Raw genomic sequence first — 24,709 nt, 5'->3', positions numbered from 1 at the left:
ACAGAGGTCTTGGAGCATTTTGATGTCATTGTGATGACAATAGACTGAAGCATTATGATGATGGGCATGTTGCACTGTGATGACAGGGTTCATGGTGCATTGAGATGAAAAGAGGCATGGAATATTCTCATGAGAAGGCCATGGAACATTCTGTTTACATGCGTCATAGAGCTTTGTGATGACAAACTCATGGAGCATTGTGATTAAAGGGGTCTTGGAGCATTGTGATGACAAGTGTCATGGAGCCTTGTGATGAAAAGGCCGTGGAACATTGTGAAGGCAGGGTTCATGGAGCATTGTTACGACAGGTGTAATGGAGCAATGTGATGAGAAGTGCATGGAGCATTGGTCTGAAATATTTCATGGATTATTGTGATGAGAGTGGGCATGGAGCATTGTGATGACAAGGGCACTGAACACTGTGATACATGGGTAATGGAGGATTGTAATGACAAGGGCAAGGAGCATTGTGATTAGAAGGGCATCGAGCATTGTGATGAAAAGTGTCATGGAGCTTTGTGATGACAAGGGCATGGAGCAATGTGATGAGAGGGTTCATGGAGCATTGTGATGACAATGACATGGAGCACTGTGATGCAAAGTGTCATGGAGCTTTGTGATGACAAAAGTCATGGAGCATTTTGAAGACAAGCGTGTGGTGCATTGTGATGAGTAGGGCAGGTAGCATTTTGATGACAGGGTCATGCAGAAATTTGATGAAAAGTGTAATGGAATATTTCGATGAATGGGGTTATAGAACATTGTGATATCAGGGGTCATGGAGCTTTGGGATGAATATGGTCATGGAGCATTTGGAATACAGGGGATATGGAATATTGTGATGTCAAGGGTCATGGAACATTGTGATGATAAAGTAATGAAGCACTGTGATGACAGGAGTCATGGCACATTGTGTTTACAGGGGTGAGGGAGTATTGTGATGACTAGTGATGGAACATTGTGATATCTCTGGTGAGAGAGCATTTTGATGAGAAGTGCATGGAGCATTGTGATGACAAGGTTTATGGAGCATTGCAATGACAAGGTTATGGAACGTTCTGATGGAAATCGTGTGACATATTGTGATGACAAGAGTCATGGAGCATTGTTCTGACAAAGACATGGAGCATTGTGATGACAAGGGTCACGGTGCATTGTGATGAAAAGTTCATGGAGCATTATGGTTACAAAGGTCAGAGAACCTTGTGATGATGCGGGTATTGACATTTTTGATGACAAACGTTATGAATCATTGTGATGACTGGAGTCACGGAGCATTGTGATGACAGGGGTCATGGAGCATTGTGATGACAAGGGCATGGAGCATTTTGATGACAGGGGCATGGAACATTGGTCTGACAAGTTTCATAGATTATTGTGATGACAGTGGGCATGGTGCATTGTCGTGACTAGCACATGGAGCATGTGATGAGAAGGTCAAGGATTATTGTGAATACACTTGTCAGGGACCATTGTGATGATATATGTCATGGTCAATTGCGATGACAATGGCATGGAGCATTGTGATGCCAAATGTAATGGAGGATTGTGATGACAAATATAATGGAGCATTGTGATGACTAGGGCTTGGAGCATTATGATGACAAGGGCCATTGAGAATTTTGATGACAAGGTCGTGAAGCATTGTGATGACAATGTCCTGGAGCACTGTGATGAGAAATCCATGAAGCCTTGTGATGACAAGTCTCATGGAACATACTGATGAAAAGGGACTTGCAACATTGTGATTACAGGGGTCTTGGAACCTTGTGATGACAAGGACATGGAGCATTGTGAAGAGAAGGCCAAGGAGCATTCTGATGACATGCGTCATTGATCTTTCTGATGAAAAGGGCATGGGGCATTGTGATTACAGTGTTCTTGGATCATTGTGATGAAAAGGGCATGGAACATTGTGATGAAAATGGCATGGAGCCTTGTCATGACAGGGTTCAAGGAGCATACAGACAACAACTTTCAGGGAGCATTTTGATGACAAGTGTATTGAGCATTGTGATGACAAAGGTCATGGAGAACTGTGATGAGAAGACCACGGATAATTGTGTTGACGAACGTCATTGGGCATTGTGATGACAAGTGTTATGGAATATTGTGTTCACAACGGTTTGGAGCAATGTTATGACAGAGGTCATGGAGCACTTTGATTTCATTTTGATGACAATAGCATGAAGCATTATGATGATGGGCATGGTGCATTCTGATGAGAGGGTTCATGGATCATTGAGATGAAAAGGTGTATGGAACATTGTGATTACAGGTTTCTTGGAGCATTGTGATGAGAAGGGTCATGGAGCCTTGTGATGACAAGGCCATGGAACATCGTGATGGCAGGGTTCTTGGAGCATTTTTATGACAGGGATAATGGAGAATTGTAATGGCAACTGCATGGAGCACTGTGATGAGATGTCCATGGAGTATTCTGATGACATGAGTCATGGAGCTTTGTGATGACAAGGGCATGGAGCAATATGATGAGAGCGTTCATGGTGCACTGTGATGACAATGACATGGAGCATTGTGATGCCAAGGGTCATGGATCTTTGTGATGACAATGTTCATGGAATATTTTCATAACAAGGGCATTGTACATTGTGATGAGAAGGGCAGGGAGCATTGTAATGACAGGGTCATGGAGAAATTTGATGAAAAGGGTCATGGAATATTTTTTTAACATCTTTTTTTTAAAATTTTTTGCTTTATAACAAATTAAATCAGTTATACATATACATATGTTCCCATATCCCCTCCCTTTTGCATCTCCCTCCCACCCTCCCTATCCCACCCCTCCAGGCGGTCCCAAAGCACCGAGCTGATCTCCCTGTGCTATGTGGCTGCTTCCCACTAGCTATCTACCTTACGTTTGGTAGTGTATATATGTACATGCCGCTCTTTCACTTTGGCACAGCTTACCCTTCCCCCTCCCCATATCCTCAAGTCCATTCTCTAGTAGGTCTGTGTCTTTATTCCTGTCTTACCCCTATGTTCTTCATGACATTTTTTTTCTTAAATTCCATATATATGTGTCAGCATACAGTATTTGTCTTTCTCTTTCTGACTTACTTCACTCTGTATGACACACTCTAGGTCCATCCACCTCATTACAAATAGGTCAATTTCATTTCTTTTTATGGCTGAGTAATATTCCATTGTATATATGTGCCACATCTTCTTTACCCATTCATCCGATGATGGACACTTAGGTTGTTTCTATCTCCGGGTTATTGTAAATAGGGCTGCTATGAACATTTTGGTACATGTCTCTATTTGAATTATGGTTTTCTCAGGGTATATGCCCAGTAGTGGGATTGCGGGGTCCTATGGTAGTTCTATTTGTAGTTTTTTAAGGAACCTCCATACCGTTCTCCATAGTGGCTGTACCAATTCACATTCCCACCAGCAGTGCAACAGTGTTCCCTTTTTTCCACACCCTCTCCAGCATTTATTGTTTCTAGATTTTTTGATGATGGCCATTCTGACTGGTGTGAGATGATATCTCATTGTAGTTTTGAATTGCATTTCTCTGATGAGTAAAGATGTTGAGCATCCTTTCATGTGTTTGTTGGCAGTCTGTATATCTTCTGTGGAGAAATGTCTACTTAGGTCTTCTGCCCATTTTTGGATTGGGTTGTTTGTTTTTTTGTTATTGAGCTGCCCGAGCTGCTTATAAATTTTGGAGATTAATCCTTTGTCAGTTGCTTCATTTGCAAATATGTTCTCCCATTCTGAGGGTTGTCTTTTCGTCTTGATTATGTTTTCCTTTGCTGTGCAAAAGCTTTTAAGTGTCATTAGGTCCCATGTGTTTATTTTTGTCTTTATTTCCATTTCTCTAGGAGGTGGGTCAAAAAGGATCTTGCTGTGATTTATGTCATAGAGTGTTCTGCCTATGTTTTCCTCTAAGAGTTTGATAGTTTCTGGCCGTACATTTAGGTCTTTAATCCATTTTGAGCTTATTTTTGTGTATGGTGTTAGGGAGTGATCTAATCTCATATTTTTACATGTCCCTATCCAGTTTTCCCAGCACCACTTATTGAAGAGACTGTCTTTTCTCCACTGTACATTCCTGCATCCTTTATCAAAGATAAGGTGAACATATGTCCATGGGTTTATCTCTGGGCTTTCTATCCTGTTCCATTGATCTATCTTTCTGTTTTTGTGCCAGTACCATACTGTCTTGATTACTGTAGCTTTGTAGTATAGTCTGAAGTCAGGGAGCCTGATTTATCCAGCTCCATTTTTCGTTCTCAAGATTGCTTTGGCTATTCGGGGTCTTTTGTGTTTCCATACAAATTGTGAAATTTTTTGCTCTAGTTCTGTGAAAAATGCCAGTGGTTGTTTGATAGGGATTGCACTGAATCTGTCGATTGCTTTGGGTAGTAGAGTCATTTTCACAATGTTGATTCTTCCAATCCAAGAGCATGGTACATCTCTCCATCTATTTGTATCATCTTTATTTTCTTTCATCAGTGTCTTATAATTTTCTGCATATAGGTCTTTTGTCTCCTTAGGTAGGTTTATTCCTAGATATTTTATTCTTTTTGTTGCAATGGTAAATGGGAGTGTTTCCTTGATTTCACTTTCAGATTTTTCATCATTAGTATATAGGAATGCCAGAGATTTCTGTGCATTAATTTTGTATCCGGCAACTTTACCAACTTTATTGATTAGCTCTAGTAGTTTTCTGGTAGCATCTTTAGGATTCTCTATGTATAGTATCATGCCATCTTCAAACAGTGACAGCTTTACTTCTTCTTTTCCGATTTGGATTCCTTTTATTTCCTTTTCTTCTCTGATTGCTGAGGCTAAAGCTTCCAAAACTATGTTGAATAAGAGTGGTGAGAGTGCGCAACCTTGTCTTGTTCCTGATCTTAGTGGAAATGGTTTCACTTTTTCACCATTGAAGACGATGCTGGCTGTGGGTTTTTCATATATGTCCTTTATTATGTTGAGGAAAGTTCCCTCAATGCCTACTTTCTACAGGGCTTTTATCATAAATGGGTGTTGAATTTTGTCGAAAGCTTTCTCTGCATCTATTGAGATGATCATATGGTTCTTCTCCTTCAATTTGTTAATACGGTGTATCACGTCGATTGATTTGCGTATATTGAAGAATCCTTGCATTCCTGGAATAAACCCCACTTGATCATAGTGTATGATCCTTGTAATGTGCTGTTGGATTCTGTTTGCTAGGATTTTGTTGAGGATTTTTGCATCTATGTTCATCAGTGATATTGGCCTGTAGTTTTCTTTCTTTGTGACATCCTTGCCTGGTTTTGGTATCAAGGTGATGGTGGTCTCGTAGAATGAGTTTGGGAGTGTTCCTCCCTCTGCTATATTTTGGAAGAGTTTGAGAAGGATAGGTGTTAGCTATTCTCTAAATGCTTGATAGAATTCGCCTGAGAAGCCATCTGGTCCTGGGCTTTTGTTTGTTGGAAGATTTTTTATCACAGTTTCAATTTCAGGGCTTGTGATTGGTCTGTTCATATTTTCTATTTCTTCCTGATTCAGTCTTGGCAGGTTCTGCATTTCTAAGATTTTTTCCATTTCTTCCAGGTTGTCCATTTTATTGGCATAGAGTTGCTTGTAGTAATCTCTCATGATCTTTTGTATTTCTGCAGTGTCAGTTGTTACTTCTCCTTTTTCATTTCTAATTCTATTGATTTGAGTCTTCTCCCTTTTTTTCTTTATGAGTCTGGCTAATGGTTTCTCAATTTTGTTTATCTTCTCAAAGAACCAGCTCTTAGTTTTATTGATCTTTACTATCGTTTCCTTCATTTCTTTTTCATTTATTTCTGGTCTGATTTTTATGATTTCTTTCCTTCTGCTAACTTTGGGATGTTTTTGTTCTTCTTTCTCTAATTGCTTTAAGTGCAAGGTTAGGTTGTTTATTCGAGATGTTTCCTGTTTCTTAAGGTGTGATTGTATTGCTATAAACTTCCCTCTTAGAACTGTTTTTGCTGCATCCCATAGGTTTTGGGTCGTCGTGTCTCCATTGTCATTTGTTTCTAGATATTTTTTAATTCCCTCTTTGATTTCTTCAGTGATCACTTCGTTATTAAGTAGTGTATTGTTTAGCCTCCATGTGTTTGTATTTTTACAGCTCTTTTCCTGTAATTGATATCAAGTCTCATACCATTGTGGTCGGAAAAGATACTTGATACAATTTCAATTTTCTTAAATTTACCAAGGCTTGATTTGTGACCCAAGATATGATCTACTCTGGAGAATATTCCATGAGCACTTGAGAAAAATGTGTATTCTGTTGTTTTTGGATGGAATATCCTATAAATATCAATTAAGTCCATCTTGTTTAATGTGTCATTTAAAGCTGGTGTTTCCTTATTTATTTTCATTTTGGATGATCTGTCCATTGGTGAAAGTGGGGTGTTAAAGTCCCATACTATGATTGTGTTACTGTCGATTTCTCCTTTTATGGCTGTTAGTATTTGCCTTATGTATTGAGGTGATCCTATGTTGGGTGCATATATATTTACAATTGTTATATCTTCTTCTTGGATTGATCCCTTGATCATTATGTAGTGTCCTTCTTTGTCTCTTCTAGTAGTCTTTATTTTTAAGTCTATTTTGTCTGATATGAGAATTGCTACTCCAGCTTTCCTTTGGTTTCCATTTGCATGGAATATCTTTTTCCATCCCTTTACTTTCAGTCTGTATGTGTCTCTAGGTCTGAAGTGGGTCTCTTGTAGACAGCATATATATGGGTCTTGTTTTTGTATCCATTCAGCCAATCTGTGTCTTTTGGTGGGAGCATTTAGTCCATTTACATTTAAGGTAATTATCAATATGTTTGTTCCTATTCCCATTTTCTTAATTATTTTGGGTTCTTTATTGTAGGTCTTATCCTTCTGTTGTGTTTCTTGCCTAGAGAAGTTCCTTTAGCATTTGTTGTAAAGCTGGTTTGGTGGTGCTGAACTCTCTCAGCTTTTGCTTGTATGTAAACGTTTTAATTTCTCCATCAAATCTGAATGAGATCCTTGCTGGGTAGAGAAATCTTGGTTGCAGGTTTTTCTCTTTCATCACTTTAATTATGTCCTGCCACTCCCTTCTGGCTTGTAGAGTTTCTGCTGAGAGATCAGCTGTTATCCTGATGGGGATTCCCTTGTGTGTTATTTGTTGGTTTTGCCTTGCTGCTTTTAATATGATTTCTTTGTGTTTAATTTTTGACAGTTTGATTAATATGTATCTTGGCATATTTCTCCTTGCATTTATTCTATATGGGACTCTCTGTGCATCCTGGACTTGATTAACTATTTCCTTTCCCATATTAGGGAAGTCTTCAACTATAATCTCTTCAAATATTTTCTCAGTCCCTTTCTTTTTCTCTTCTTCTTCTGGAACCCCTATAATTCGAATGTTGGTGTGTTTAATGTTGTCCTAGAGGTCTCTGAGACTGTCCTCTGTTTTTTTTCATTTTTTTTTCTTTATTTTGCTCTGCATCAGTTATTTCCACTATTTTATCTTCCACCTCACTTATCCGTTCTTCTGCCTCAGTTATTCTGCTATTGACCCCATCTAGAGTATTTTTTATTTCATTTATTGTATTTTTTTTTTTTTTTTTTTTTTTTTTTTTTTTTTTTTTTTTTTTTTTTTTTTGCTGTATGCGGGCCTCTCACTGCTGTGGCCTCTCCCGTTGCGGAGCACAGGCTCCGGACACACAGGCTCCGCGGCCATGGCTCACGGGCCCAGCCGCTCCGCAGCATGTGGGATCTTCCGGGATCGGGGCGCGAACCCGTGTCCCCTGCATCGGCAGGCGGACTCTCAACCACTGCGCCACCAGGGAAGCCCCATTTATTGTATTTTTAATCGAAGCTTGATTCATCTTTAGTTCTTCTATGTCCTTGTTAACTGTTTCTTGCATTTTGTCTATTCTATTTCCAAGATTTTGGATCTGGGAAATAGAATCTTGGATCATCTTTACCATCATTATTCTGAATTCTTTTTCAGGTAGACTGCCTATTACCTCTTCATTTGTTAGGTCTGGTGGGTTTTTTATCTTGCTCCTTCTCCTGCTGTGTGTTTTTCTGTCTTCTCATTTTGCTTATGTTACTGTGTTTGGGGTCTCCTTTTTGCAGGCTGCAGGTTCGTAGTTCCCGTTGTTTTTGGTGTCTGTCCCCAGTGGCTAAGGTTTGTTTAGTGGGTGTAGGCTTCCTGGTGGAGAGTACTTGTGTCTGTGTTCTGGTGGATGAGGCTGGATCTTGTCTTTCTGGTGGGCAGGTCCACGTCTGGTGGTGTGTTTTGGGGTGTCTGCGGACTTTTTATGATTTTAGGCCACCTCTCTGCTAAAGGGTGGCATTGTGTTTCTGTCTAGCTAGTTGTTTGGCATAGGGTGTCCAGCACTGTAGCTTGCTGGTCGTTGAGTGAAGCTGGGTGCTGGTGTTGAGATGGAGATCTCTGGAAGATTTTCGCCGTTTGATATTATGTGGAGATGGGAGGTCTCTTGTGGACCAGTGTCCTGAAGTTGGCTCTCCCACCTCAGAGGCACAGCACTGACTCCTGGCTCCTCAATTCGGGATGATTTGTTGTCTATTCATGTATTCCACAGATGCAGGGTACATCAAGTTGATTGTGGAGCTTTAATCCGCTGCTTCTGAGGCTGCTGGGAGAGGTTTCCCTTTCTCTTCTTTGTTCTCACAGCTCCTGGGTCTCAGCTTTGGATTTGGCCCCGCCTCTCCGTGTAGGTCACCGGAGGGCGTCTGTTCTTCGCTCAGACAGGACAGGGTTAAAGGAGCAGCCTCTTCGGGGACTCTGGCTCACTCAGACCGGGAGGGAAGGAGGGGCACGGAGTGCAGGGCAAGCCTGCAGTGGCAGAGGTCGGCGTGACGTTGCACCAGCCCGAGGCACACCGTGCGTTCTCTCAGGGAAGCCGCCCCTGGATCCCGGGACCCCGGCAGTGGCGGGCTGCTGAGGCTCCCGGCAGGACGGTGTGGAGAGTAACCTGCGCTCACAGACAGGCTTCTTGGCGGTGGCAGCAGCAGCCCCAGTGTCCCACGCAGGTCACTGTGTTCCGTGCTTTCCGTCGTGACTCGCGCCTGTCTGTGGAGCTCCTTTAAATAGCGTACTTAATCCCCTCACACCGTGCACCAGGAAACCAAGAGGGAAGAAAGTCTCTTGCCTCTTCAGCAGCTCCAGAGTTTTCCCGGACTCCCTGCTGGCTAGCTGTGGCACATTAGCCCCCTTCAGGCTGAGTTCTCGCCGCCAGCTCCAGTCCTCTCCCTGCGCTCTGACCGAAGCCCGAGCTTCAGCTTCCAGTGCCGCCTGCCCTGGCGGGCGAGCAGACAAGCCTCTTGGGCTGGTGAGTGCCGCTCTGCACCGATCCTCTGTGCGGGAATGTCTCCGCTTTGCCCTACCCAGGTATGTGGGGTGTTTCTTGCCTTTTGGGAGGTCTGGGGTCTTCTGCCAGCATTCAGTAGGTGTTCTGTAGGAGTTGTTCCACGTGTAGCTGTATTTCTGGTGTATCCGTGGAGAGGAAGGTGATCTCCACGTCTTACTCTTCCGCCATCTTACCCGGAAGTCGGTCATGTAATATTTTGATGACAGGGTTTATGGAATACTGTGATGTCAGCGGTCATGGAGCATTTTTATGACAGGGGTTAAGGAACATTGTGATGTCAGGGGTCATTGAATATTGTGATGTCAGGGGTCATTGAACATTGTGATGATAAATGCATGTAGCATTGTGATGACAGGAGTCATGGAACATTGTTTTGACAGGGGTGAGGGAGTATTGTGATTAATAGTGATGTAACATAGTGATATCAGTGGTGAGAGAGCATTTTGATGAGAAATGCATGGAGCATTGTGAAGACAAGGGTTATGGAGCATTGTGATGACAAGATTGTGGAGCACTGTGATGACAAGCGCATGGCGCATTGTGATGACATGTGTCATGGAGCATTGTGCTGACAAGCGCATGGAGCATTGTGATGAAAAGGGTCATGGAGCATTGTGCAGAGAAAGGCATAGAGCATTGTGATGACAAGGGTCAAAGAGCATTGTGATGAAAAGTTCATGGAGCATTGTGGTTAAAATGGTCACAGAGACGGTTGATGACGAGGGCATGGACCATTTTCTTAACAAAGGTCATGAAGCATTGTGATGAATGGAGTCACGGAGTATTGTGATGACAGGGGTCATGCAGCGTTGTGATAACAAGGGCATAGAGCATTGTGATGACAAGGGTATGGAGCATTGGTCTAATAAGTTTCATGGATTATTGCAATGACAGTTGGATTGGCACAGTGTTATGACAAGGGCATGGAGCATTGTGAGGGAAAAGGCATGGAGCCTTGTCATGACAGGTTACAAGCAGCATACAGACAACAAGTTTCAGGGAGCATTTTGATGACAAGTGTATTGAGCATTGTGATGACAAAGTTCATGGAGCATTGTGATGAAAAGACCATGGATAATGGTGATGATGAGCATCATGGGGCATTGTGATGACAAGTGTTATGAAATATTGAGATCACAAGGTTTTGGAGTATTGTTATGACAGAGGTCATGGAGCATTTTGATTTCATTTTGATGACAATAGCATGAAGCATTATGATGATGGGCATGGTTCATTGTGATGACAGGGTTCATGGATCATTGAGATGAAAAGTGGCATGGAGCATTGTGATTAACGGAGTCTTGGAGCATTGTGATGAGAAGGGTCATGGAGCCTTGTGATGACAAGGCCATGGACCATCGTGATGGTCGGGGTCATGGAGCATTGTTATGACAGGGGTAATGGATCATTGTGATGGCAAGGGCGTGGAGCATTGTGATGAGAAGGCCATGGAGTATTCTGATGACATGTGTCATGGAGCTTTGTGATGACAAGGACATGGAGCAATGTGATGAGAGTGTTCATGGAGCATCGTGATGACAATGACATGGAACATTGTGATGCCAAGTGTCATAGATCTTTGTGATGACAAAGGTCATGGAGCATTTTGATGACAAGGGTGCTGTGCATTGTAATGAGCAGGGCCGCGAGCGTTGTGATGAGAGGGTCATGGAGCAATTTGATGAAAGGGTCATGGAACATTTTGATGGCAGGGGTTATGGAACATTGTGATGTCAAGGGTCATGGAACATTTTGATGAAACAGGTCATGTAGCATTTTGATGACAGGGGTTATGGTACATTGTGATGTCAGGGGTCATCGAATATTGTGATGATAATGCATGTAGCATTGTGATGACAGGAGTCATGGAACATTGTGATGACAGGGGTGAGGGAGTATTGTGACGAATAATGATGTAATATTGTGATATCAGTGGTGAGAGAGCATTTTGATGAGAAGTGCATGCAGCATTGTGATGACAAGTTTTATGGAGCATTGTGATGACAAGATTGTGGAGCACTGAGATGACAAGCGTCATGGAGCATTATGAATACAGGGGTCATGGAGCATTGGGATGACAAGGGCATGGATCATTGTGATGAGAAGGGTTATGGAGCACTGGGCTGAAAATGTTCATGGAGTGTTGTGAAGACAGGTGTCAGGGAGCATTGTGATGACATATGTCATGGTCCATTGCGATGACAATTGCAGGGAGCATTGTGATGCCAAATGTAATGGAGGATTGTGATGACAAATATAATAGAGCATTGTGATGACTAGGGCTTGGAGCATTATGATCACAAGGGCCATTGAAAATTTTCATGACATGGTCGTGAACCACTCTGATGAAATGTTCCTGGAGCATTGTGATGACAAATCCTTGGAGCCTTCTGATGACAAGTCTCATGGAGCATACTGATGAAAAGGGGCTTGGAGCATTGTGATTACAGGGGTCTTGGAACATTGTGATGACAAGGGCATGGAGCATTGTGAGGAGAAGACCAAGGAGCATTCTGAAGGCATGCGTCATTGAGTTTTGTGATGGCAAGGTCAAGGTGCATTGTGCTTACATGGGTCTTGGAGCCTTGTGATGAAAAGGGCATGGATCATTGTGATGAAATATGCATGGAACCTTGTCATGACAGGGTTCAAGGAGCATAGAGATAAGAAGTGTCACGGAGCACTTTGATGACAAGTGTATTGAGCATTGTGATGACAATGTCATGGAACTTTGTGATGAGAAGACCATGGATAATTGTGATGACGAGCGTCATGTGTCACTGTGATGACAAGGGTTATATAATATTGTGATCACAAGGGTTTGAAGAATTGTTATGAATGAGGTCAGGGAGCATTTTTATTTCATTATGATGACAATAGCATGAAGCATTATGATGATGGGCATGGTGCACTGTGATGACAGGGTTCATGGAACTTTGAGATGAAAAGGGTCATAGAGCATGGAGATTACAGGGTTCTTGGAGCATTGTGATGTGAAGGGTCATGGAGCCTTGTGATGACAAGGCCATGGAACATCGTGAAGGCAGGGGTCATGGAGCATTGTTATGACAGGGGTAATGGAACATTGTGATGGCAAGGGCATGGAGCATTGTGATGAGAAGGCCAAGGAGTATTCTGATGACATGTGTCATGGAGCTTTCTGATGACAAGGGCATGGAGCAATGTGATGAGAGCGTTCATGGAGCACTGTGATGACAATGACAGGGAGCATTGTGATGCCAAGGGTCAAGGATCTTTGTGATGACAAATGTCATGGAGCATTTTGATGGCAAGTGCGTTGTGCATTGTGATGAGAAGGGCAGGGAGCATTGTGATGACAGTGTCATGGAGCAATGTGATGAAAAGTGTCATGGAACATTTTGATGACAGGGGTTATAGAACATTGTGATGTCAGGGGTCATCGAACATTGTGATGATATGTGCATGTAGCACTGTGATGACAGGAGACATGGAACAATGTGATGACAGGGGTGAGGGGGTATTGTGGCGAATAGTGATGTAACATTGTGATATCAGTGTTGAGAGAGCATTTTGATGAGAAGTGCATGGTGCATTGTGATGAAAAGTTTTATGGAGCATTGTGATGACAATATTGTGGAGCACTGTGAAGACAAGCGCATGGAGCATTGTGATGACAAGGGTCATGGAACATTGTGCTGAGAAAGGCATAGAGCATTGTGATTACAAAGGTCAAAGAGCATTGTGATGAAAAGTTCAGGGAGCATTGTGTTTAAAAAGGTCACAGAGACTGTTGATGACGAGGGCATGGACCATTGTGATGACAAAGTTCATGAACCATTGTGAAGACTGGTGTCACGGAGCATTGTGATGACAGGGGTCATGGAGCTTTATGACAACAAGGGGATGGAGCATTGTGATGACAAGGGCATGGAACATTCTTCTAATATGTTTCATGGATTATTGCGATGACAGTTGGAATGGCGCATTGTGATGACAAGGGCATGGAGCCTTGTGATGACCAATTCATGCAGTATTGTGAAGACAGGTGTCAGGGAGCATTGCGATGACATATGTAATGGCCCATTGTCATGACAATGGCATTGAGCATTGTGATGCCAAGTGTCATGGAGGATTCTGATGACAAAGGTAATGTAGCACTGTGATGACAATGGCTTGCGGCATTGTGATGACAAGGGTCAGGGAGCATTTTGCTGACAAGTGAATGGAGAATTGTTACGACAAAGGTCATGGAGGATTCTGATGACAAGCTTGTGGAGTATTTTGATGACAATGGCATGGAGCATTGTGATGAAAACGGCATGCGGTATTGTGAGGAAATAGGCATGGAGCCTTTTCGTGACAGGGTTCAAGGAGCATTCTGACGACAAGTGTCAGGGAACATTGTGATGACAAGTGTATTGAGAATTGTGATGACAAAGGTCATGGAGCATTGTGATGAAAAGGGCATGGAGTATATTGAAGACAGACATCATGGAGCGTTGTGATGACAAGTGTTATGGAACATTGTTATCACAAGGGTGTGGAGCACTGTGATGACAGAGGTCATGGATCATTTTGATTTCTAGGAGCATGGAGCATTGTGATGACAAGGGCATGAAGCAATGTTATTCCAATGTTCATGGAGGATAGTGATGACTATGGTAATGGAGTATTTTGATGACAAGCACAAGACAATAGTAATGACAAGGTCATGTAGCATTTTGCTGACAAAGGCATGGAGCATTGTGATGACAGGTGTCTTGGACCATTGTGATGACAAGTGTCATGGAGCCTTGTGATGACACGGCCGTGGGACATGGTGATGGCAGGGGTAATTGAGCATTGTGATCAGAAGGGCATGGATAAATGTGATGACGATCGTCATGGGGCACTGTGATGACAAGTGTTATGGAATATTGTTATCAAAACGATTTGGAGCATTGTTATGACAGAGGTCATGGAGCATTTTGATTTCATTGTTAGGACAATAGCATGAAGCATTATGATGATGTGCATGGTGCATTGTGATGACAGGGTTCATGTGTCATTGAGATGAAAATGGGCATGGAGCATTGTGATTACAGGTGTCTTGGAGCATTGTGATGAGAAGGGTCATGGAGCCTTGTGATGACAAGACCATGGAACAACGTGATGGCAGGGATCATGGAACATTGTTATTACAGGTGTAATGGAGCATTGTGATGGCAAGGGCATGGAACATTGTGATGAGAAGGCCATGGAGCATTCTGATGACATGTGTCATGGAGCTATGTGATGAAAAGCGCATGGAGCAATGTGAAGAGAGCGTTCATGGAGCATTGTGATGACAATGGCATAGAGCACTGTGATGCCAAGGGTCATGGGTCTTTGTGATGACAAAGGTCATGGAGCATTTTGATGACAAGGGTGTTGTGCATTGTAATGATAAGGGCAGGGAGCATTGTGATGACAGAGTCATGGAGCAATTGGATGAAAAGGGTCATGGAGCAACTTGATGACAGGGGTATGGAACACTGTGATGTCAGGGGTCATCGAACATTGTGATGATAAGTGCATGTTGCATTGTGATGACAGGAGTCATGGAAAATTGTGATGACGGGTGAGGGAGTATTGGGATGAATAGTAATGTAACATTGTGATATCAGTTGTCAGAGATCCTTTTGATGAGAAATCCATGGAGCATTGTGATGACAAGGTTTATGGAGCATTGAGACGACAAGATTGTGGAGCACTGTGATGACAAGCACATGGTGCATTGTGATGACATGTGTCATGAAGCATTGTCCTGACAAGCACATGGAGCATTGTGATGACAAGTGTCATGGAGCATTGTGCTGAGAAAGGCATAGAGCATTGTGATGAAAAATGTCAAAGAGCATTGTGACGAAAAGTTCATGGAGCATTTTGGGTAAAAAGTCACAGAGACTGTTGATGACGAGGGCATGGAAGATTGTGATGACAAAGGTCATTAAACATAGTGATGATTGCAGTCAGGGAGCATTGTGATGACAGGGGTCATGGAGCATTGTGATAACAAGGGCATGGAGCATTGTGATGACAAGGACATGGAGCATTGGTCTAATAAGTTTCATGGATTATTGTGATGACAGTTGGAATGGCGTATTGTGATGACAAGGTCATGGAGCATTGTTATGATTGCAGTCAGGGAGCATTGTGATGACAGGGGTCATGGAGCATTGTGATAACAAGGGCATGGAGCATTGTGATGACAAGGGCATGGAGCATTGGTCTAATAAGTTTCATGGATTATTGTGATGACAGTTGGAATGGCGCATTGTGATGACAAGGTCATGGAGCATTGTGATGACCAGGTCATGCAGCATTGTGAAGACATTTGTCAGGGAGCATTGTGATGACATATGTAATGGCCCATTGTGATGACAATGGCATGGAGAATTGTGATGCCGAGTGTCATGGAGGATTCTGATGACAAAGGTAATGGAGCATTGTGATGACAATGGCTTGGAGCATTGTGATGACAAGGGTCAGAGAGCATTGTGCTGACAAGTGCATAGAGAATTGTGATGACAAGGGTCATGGAGGATTCTGATGACAAGTTTATGGAGTATTTTGATGACAATGGCATAGAGCATTTTGATGAAAATGGCATGGGGCATTGTGATGAAAAATGCATGGAGTCTTTTTGTGACAGGGTTCAAGGAGCATTCTGACGACAAGTGTCAGGGAGCATTGTGATGACAAGTGTATTGAGAATTGTGATGACAAAAGTCATGGAGCATTGTGATGAAAAGGGCATGGATTATTGTGATAACAGGCATCATAGAGCGTTGTGATGACAAGTGTTATTGAACATAGTGATCACAAGGGTTTGGAGCCTTGTGATGACAGAGGTCATGGATCATTTTGATTTCAAGGAGCATGGAGCATTGTGATGACAAGGGCATGAAGCAATGTGATCCCAAGGTTCATGGAGGATTGTGATGACAATGGTAATGGAGTATTGTGATGACAAGCCCATAGAGAATTGTAATGACAAGGTCATGTAGCATTTTGCTGACAAAGGCATGGAGCATTGTGATGACAGGTGTCATGGAGCACTGTGATGACAAGCGTCACGGAGCACTGTGAATACAGGTGTCATGAAGCATTGGGATGACAAGGGCATGGATGATTGGGATGACAAGTGTCATGGAACATTGGGCTGAATATGTTCATGGATTATTGTGATAACAGGGGTCATGGAGAATTGTGATGACAGAGGTCATGGAGCAATTTGATTTCATTGTGATGACAATAGCATGAAGCATTATGATGATGGGCATGGTGCATTGTGATGACAGGCTTCATGGATCAGTGAGATGAAAAAGGGCATGGAGCATTGTGATTACAGGGGTCTTGGAGCATTCTGATGACATGTGTCATGGAGCTTTGTGATGACAAGGGCATGGAGCAATGTGATGAGATCGTTCATGGAGCATTGTGATGACAAGGTACTGGAGCATTGTGATGAGAAGAATATGGTGCCTTGTGATGATATGTCTCATGGAACATTCTGATGAAAAGGGGCATGGAACATTGTGATTACAGGGGTCGTGCAGCACTGTGATGACAAGGCATGGAGCATTGGTATGAGAAGGCCATGGAGCTTTGTCATCACATGGTTCAAGAAGCATACTGACGACAATTGTCAGGGAGCATTGTGATGACAAGGGTATTGAGCATTGTGGTGACAAAAGTCCTGGAGCATTGTGATGAGAAGGCCATGGATAATTGTGATGACGAGCGTCATGGGGCATTGTGATGATAAGTGTTATGGAACATTTAGATCACAAGGATTTGGAGCATTGTGATGAGAGAGGTCATGGAGCATTATGATTTCATTGTGATGACAATAGCATGAAGCATTATGATGGTGGGCATGGTGCATTGTGATGACAGGGGTCTTGGAGCATTGTGATGACAGGTGTAATGGAGCATTGTGATGGCAAGGGCATGGAGCACTGTGATGAGAAGGCCATGGAGCATTCTGATGACATGCGTCATGGAGCTTTGTGACGACAAGAGCATGAAGCAATGTGATGAGACCGATCATGGAACATTGTGATGACAATGACATGGAGCATTGTGATGCCAAGGGTCATGGATCTTTGTGATGACAAAATCATGGAGCATTTTTATGACAAGGGCGTTCTGCATTGTGATGAGAAGGGCAGGGAGCATTGTGATGACAGGGTCATGGAGCAATTTGATGAAGAGGGTCATGGAACATTTTGATGACAGGGGTTATGGAACATTGTGATGTCAGGGGTCATGGAACATTTTCATGACATGTGTTACGGACCATTGTGATGAACAGGGGCGTTGGTGTATTGTGATGACTAGTGAGGGAACATTTTGATATCAGTGGTAAGAGAGCATTTTGATAAGCCGTGCAAGGATCATCGTGATGACAAGGTTTATGGAGCCTTGTGATTACATGGGTCATGGAGCACTGCGCTGAGAAGCACATGGAAAATTGTGTTGACAAGGGTCATGGAGCATTGTGTTGACAAAGGGACGGAGCATTGTGATAACAAGTGTCACGGAGCATTGTGATGAAAAGTTCATGGAGCATTGTGGTGAAACAGTTCACAAAGCCTTGTGATGATGAGGGCATGGATCACTGTGATGACACAGGTCATGAAGCCTTGTGATAACTGGAGTCACGGAGCATTGTGAGAACTGGGGTCATGGTGCATTGTGATGAAAGGGCAGGGAGCATTGTGATGACAGAGGCATGGAGCATTGGTCTGAGAAGTTTCATGGAGAATAGTGTTCACAGTGGGCATGGCACATTGTGATGACAAGGTCATGCAGTATTGTGAAGACAGGTGTCAGGGAGCATTGTGATGACATATTTCATGTTCCATTGTGATTACAATGGCATGGAGCATTGTAATGTCAAGTGTTTTGGAGGATTGTGATGACAAAGGTAATGGAGCATTGTGATGACAAGGGCTTGGAGCATTGTGATGACAAGGGTCAGGGATCATTGTGATGACAATGGCCATTGAGAATTTTGATGAAAAGGTCGTGAGGAATTGTGATGACAAAGGCATGGAGCTTGCTATGACAGGGGTCATGGGGCATTGCGATGACATGTGCATGGAGAATTGTGATGACAAAAGCATGTAACATTGTGATGAGAACTGTCATGGAGCATTGTGATGACAAGGACGTGGAGAATTGTGATGACAAGGGACATGGAGCATTGTGATGACCAGGGAATGGAGCTTTGTGATGGCAAGACGGTGGAGCATTGTCATGAGAAGACCATGGATAATTATGATGACGAGCGTCATGGAGCACTGTAATGACAAGGGCTATGGAGCATTGTGATGTCAGGGGACATGGAGCATTTTGATGAAAAGGATCATGGAGCATTTTGATGACAGGGGTTATGGAACATTGTGATGTCATAGGTCATCGAACATTGTGATGATAAGTGCATGTAGCATGGTGATGACAGGAGTCATGGAATATTGTGATGACAGGGTTGAGGGAGTATATTAATGAATAGTGATGTAACATTGTGATATCAGTGGTGAGAGAGCATATTCATGAGAAGTGCATGGAGCATTGTGTTGACAATGTTAATGGAGCATTCTGATGACAAGATTGTGGAGCACTGTGATGACAAGCGCATGGTGCATTGTGATGACGTGTCATGGAGCATTGTCTTGACAAGCGCATGGAGCATAATGATGATAACGGTCATGGAGCATTGTGCTGACAAAGGCAGAGAGTATTGTGATGACAAGGGTCAAAGAGCATTGTGATGAAAATTTCATGGAGCATTGAGGTTAAAACGGTCACAGAGACTGTTAATGATGAAGGCATGGACCATTTTGATGACACAGGTCATGAAGCATTGTGATGACTGGACTCACGGAGCATTGTGATGACATGGGTCGTGGAGGATTGTGATAATAAGGGCATGGAGCATTTTGATGACAGAGGTCATGGATCATTTTGATTTCAAGGAGCATGGAGCATTGTGATGACAAGGGCATGAAACAATGTGATTCCAAAGTTCATGGAGGATTGTGATGACAATGGTAATGGAGTATTGTGATGACAAGTGCATAGAGCATTGTAATGACAAGGTCATGTAGCATTTTGCTGACAAAGGCATGGAGCATTGTGATGACAGGTGTCATGGAGCCCTGTGAAGACAAGCGTCACGGATCATTGTGAATACAGGGGTCATGGAGCATTGGGATGACAAGGGCATGGATCATTGTGATGACAAGTGTCATGGAGCATTGGGATGAAAATGTTCATGGAGTATTGTGATGAACAGGGACATGGAGCGTTGTGATGACAGGGGTCATGGAGCATTGTAATGACAGGGGTCATGGAGCATTGTGATGAGAAGTTCAGGGAGCATTGGGCTGAAAATGTTCATGGAATATTGTGATGACAGGTGTCATGGAGCATTGTGATGACAAGGTACTGGAGCATTGTGATGAGAAGACCATGGAGCCTTGTGATGATATGTCTCATGGAACATTCTGATGAAAAGGGGAATGGAGCATTGTGATTACAGGGGTCGTGCAGCACTGTGATGACATGGGCATAGAGCATTGGGATGAGAAGGCCATGGAACTTTGTCATCACAGGGTTCAAGTAGCATACTGACGACAAGTGTCAGGGAGAATTGTGATGACAAGGGTATTGAGCATTGTGGTGACAAAAGTCATGGAGCATTGTGATGAGAAGACCATGGATAATTGTGATGATGAGCGACATGGGGCGTTGTGATGATAAGTGTTATGGAACATTTTGAACACAATGATTTGGAGCATTGTGATGAGAGAGGTCATGGAACATTATGATTTCATTGTGATGACAATAGCATGAAGCATTATGATGGTGGGCATGGTGCATTGTGATGACAGGGTTCATGGAGCATTGAGATGAAAAGGGGCATGGAGCAATGTGATTACATGGGTCATGGAGCATTTTCATAACAAGGGCATGGAGCATTGTGATGACAAGGTCATGGAGCATTGGTCTAATAAGTTTCATGGATTATTGCAATGACAGTGGCAATGGCGTATTTTTATGACAAGGGCATGGAGCATTGTGAAGACCAGTTCATGCACTATTGTGAAGACTGGTGTCAGGGAGCACTGTGATGACATATTTAATGGCCCATTGTGGTGACAATGGCATGGAGCATTTTGATGCCAAGTGTCATGGAGGATTTTGATGACAAATGTAATGGACAATTGTGAAGACAATGGCTTGGAGCACTGTGATGACAAGGGTCAGGGAGCATTGTGCTGACAAGTGCATGCAGAATTGTGATGACAAAGGTCATGAAGCATTCTGATGACAAGCTTGTGGAGTATTTTGATGACAATGGCATGGAGCATTGTGATGAAAACGGCATGGGGCACTGTGATGAAAAAGTCATGGAGTCTTTTCGTGACAGTGTTCAAGGAGCATTGTGACGACAAGTGTCACGGAGCATTGTGATGACAAGTGTATTGAGAATTGTGATGACAAAGGTCATGAAGCATGGTGATGAAAAGGGCATGGAGTATTGTGATGACAGGCATCATGGAGGGTTGTGATGACAAGTGTTATGGAACATTGTGATCACAAGGGTTTGGAGCATTGTGATGACAGAGGTCATGGATCATTTTGATTTCAAGGAGCATGGAGCATTGTGATGACAAGGGCATGAAACAATGTGATTCCAAGGTTCATGGAGGATTGTGATGACAATGGTAATGGAGTATTGTGATGACAAGTGCATAGAGCATTGTAATGACAACGTCATGTAACATTCTGCTGACAAAGGCATGGAGCATTGTGATGGCAGGTGTCATGGAGCACTGTGAAGAAAAGCGTCAAGGAGCATTGTGAATACAGGGGCCATGGAGCATTGGGATGACAAGGGCATGGATCATTGTGATGACAAGGGTCATGGAGCATTGGGAAGAAAATATTCATGGAGTATTCTGATGACAAGGGACATGGAGCGTTGTGATGACAGGGGTCATGGAGCATTGTAATGACAGGGGTCATGGAGCATTGTGATGAGAAGGTCAGGGAGCACTGGGCTGAAAATATTCATGGAGTATTGTGATGACAGGTGTCATGGAGCATTGTGATGACAAGGTACTGGAGCATTGTGATGAGAAGACCATGGAGCCTTGTGATGATATGTCTCATGGAACATTCTGATGAAAAGGGGCATGGAGCATTGGGATTACAGGAGTCGTGAAGCACTGTGTTGACAAGGGCATGGAGCATTGGGATGAGAAGACCATGGAACTTTGTCATCACAGGGTTCAAGGAGCATACTGACGACAAGTGTCAGGGAGCATTGTGATGACAAGGGTATTGAGCATTGTGGTGACAAAAGTCATGGAGCATTGTGATGAGAAAACCATGGATAATTGTGATGACGAGCGTCATGAGGCGTTGTAATGATAAGTGTTATGGAACATTGTGATCACAAGGATTTGGAGCATTGTGATGAGAGAGGTCATGGAGCATTATGATTTCATTTTGATGACAAGAGCCTGAGGCATTATGATGGTGGGCATGGTGCATTGCGATGACAGGGTTCATGGAACATTGAGATGAAAAGGGGCATGGAGCATTGTGATTACAAGGGTCTTGGAGCATTGTGATGACAGGTGTTTTGGAGCATTGTGATGGCAAGTGCATGGAGCAGTGTGAAGAGAAGGCCATGGAGCATTCTGATGACATGGGTCATGGAGCTTTGTGACGACAAGAGCGTGAAGCAATGTGATGAGACCGATCATGGAGCATTGTGATGACAATGACATGGAGCATTGTGATGCCACGGGTAATGGATCTTTGTGATGACAAAGTCATGGAGCATTTTTATGACAAGGGAGTTTTGCATGGTGATGAGAAGGACAGGCAGCATTGTGATTACAGAGTCATGGAGCAATTTGATGAAAAGAGTCATGGAACGTTTTGAAGACAGTGGTTATGGAATATTTTGATGTCAGGGTTCATGGAACATTGTCATGACAGGGGTTGTGGACCACTGAGATGAACAGGCGAGTGGGTGTATTGTGATGACTAGTGAAGGAACATTTTGATATCAGTGGTGAGAGAGCATTTTGATAAGACGTGCAAGGAGCATTGTGATGACAAAGTTTATGGAGCATTGTGATGACATGGTCATGGAGCACTGCGCTGAGAAGCGCATGGAGCATTGTGATCACAAGGGTCATGGAGCATTGTGTTGACAAAGTGACGGAGCATTGTGATAACAAGTGTCACGGAGCATTGTGATGAAAAGTTCATGGAGCATTGTGGTGACAAAGTTCACAGAGCCTTGTGATGATGAGGGCATGGATCATTGTGATGACACAGGTCATGAAGCCTTGTGATGACTGGAGTCAGGGAGCATTGTGAGAACTGGGGTCATGGAGCATTGTGATGACAAGGGCATGGAGCATTGTGATGACAGGGTCATGGAGCATTGGTCTGACAAGTTTCATGGATAATTGTGTTGACAGTGGGCATGCCACATTGCGAGGACAAGGTCATGGAGTATTGTGAAGACAGGTTTCAGGGAGCATTGTGATGACATATTTCATGTTCCATTTTGATGACAATGGCATGGAGCATTGTGATGCCAAGTGTTTTGGAGGATTGTGATGACAAAGGTAATGGAGCTTTGTGATGACAAGGGCTTGCTGCACTGTGATGACAAGGGTAATGGAGCATTTTGATGACAACGGCCATTGAGAATTTTGATGAAAATATCGTGAAGCATTGTGATGACAGAGACATGGAGCTTGCTATGACATGGGTCATGGGGCATTGCGATGACATGTGCATGTCGAATTGTGATGACAATAACATGTAACATTGTGATGAGAACTCTCATGGAGCATTGTGATGACAAGGACGTGGAGACTTGTTATGACATGGGACATGGAGCATTGTGATGACCAGGGCATGGAGCATTGTGATGGCAAGACCGTGGAGCACTGTGATGAGAAGACCATGGATAATTGTGATGACGAGCGTCATGGAGCACTATAATTACAAGGGCTATGTAGCATTGTGATGTCAGGGGATATGGAGCATTTTGATGAAAAGTGTCATGGAGCATTTTGATGACATGGCTTATGGAACATTGTGATGTCATAGGTCATCGAACATTGTGATGATCAGCGCATGAGGCATGGTGATGACAGGAGTCATGGAACATTGTGATGACAGGGGTGACGGAGTATTGTGATGAATAGTGATGTAACATTGTGATATCAGTGGTGAGAGAGCATTTTGATGAGAAGTGCATGGAGCATTGTGAAGACAAGGTTAATGGAGCATTGTGATGACAAGATTGTGGAGCACTGTGATGACAAGCGCATGGTGCATTGTGATGACATGTGTCATGGAGCATTGTGCTGAGAAAGGCATAGAGTATTCTGATGACAAGGGTCAAAGAGCATTGTGAAGAATATTTCATGGAGCATTGAGGTTAAAAAGGTCACAGAGACTGTTGATGACGAGGGCATGGAGCATTGTGATGACAAAGGTCAAGAAGCATTGTGATGACTGGAGTCACGCAGCATTGTGATAACAAGGGCATGGAGCATTGTGATGACAAGGGCATGGAGCATTGGTCTAATAAGTTTCATGGATTATTGCAATGACAGTTGGAATGGCGCATTGTGATGACAAGGGCATGGAGCATTGTGAAGACCAGGTCATGCAGTATTGTGAAGACTGGTGTCAGGGAGCATTGTGATGACATATGTAATGGCCCATTGTGATGACAATGCCATGGAGCATTGTGATGCCAAGTGTCATGGAGGATTCTGATGACAAAGGTTATGGAGCATTGTGATGACCATGGCTTGGAGCATTGTGATGACATGTGTCAGGGAGCATTTTGCTGGCAATTGCATGGAGAATTGTGATGACACGGGTCATGGAGCATTTGGATGAAAAGCTTGTGGAGTATTCTGATGACAATGGCATGGATTATTGTGATGAAAATGGCATTAGGCATTGTGATGAAAACAGCATGGAGCCTTTTCTTCACAGGGTTTAAGGAGCATTCTGACGACAATAGTCAGGGAGCATTGTGATGACAAGTGTCTTGAAAATTGTGATGACAAAGTTCATGGTACTTTGTGATGAAAGGGGCATGGAGTATTGTGATGACAGGCATCATGGAGCGTTGTGATGACAAGTGTTATGGAACATTGTGATCACAAGGGTTTGGAGCATTGCGTTGACAGAGGTCATGGATCCTTTTGATCTCAAGGAGCATGGAGCATTGTGATGACAAGGGCATGAAGCAATGTGATCCCAATGTTCATG

Source organism: Mesoplodon bidens (genome assembly GCF_964165515.1).
Source record: "Mesoplodon bidens genome assembly, contig: HAP1_SCAFFOLD_34, whole genome shotgun sequence".
Classification (NCBI taxonomy): domain Eukaryota; kingdom Metazoa; phylum Chordata; class Mammalia; order Artiodactyla; family Ziphiidae; genus Mesoplodon; species Mesoplodon bidens.
The sequence above is the reverse complement of the archived record's forward strand: the minus strand, read 5'-3'. Positions refer to the sequence as shown.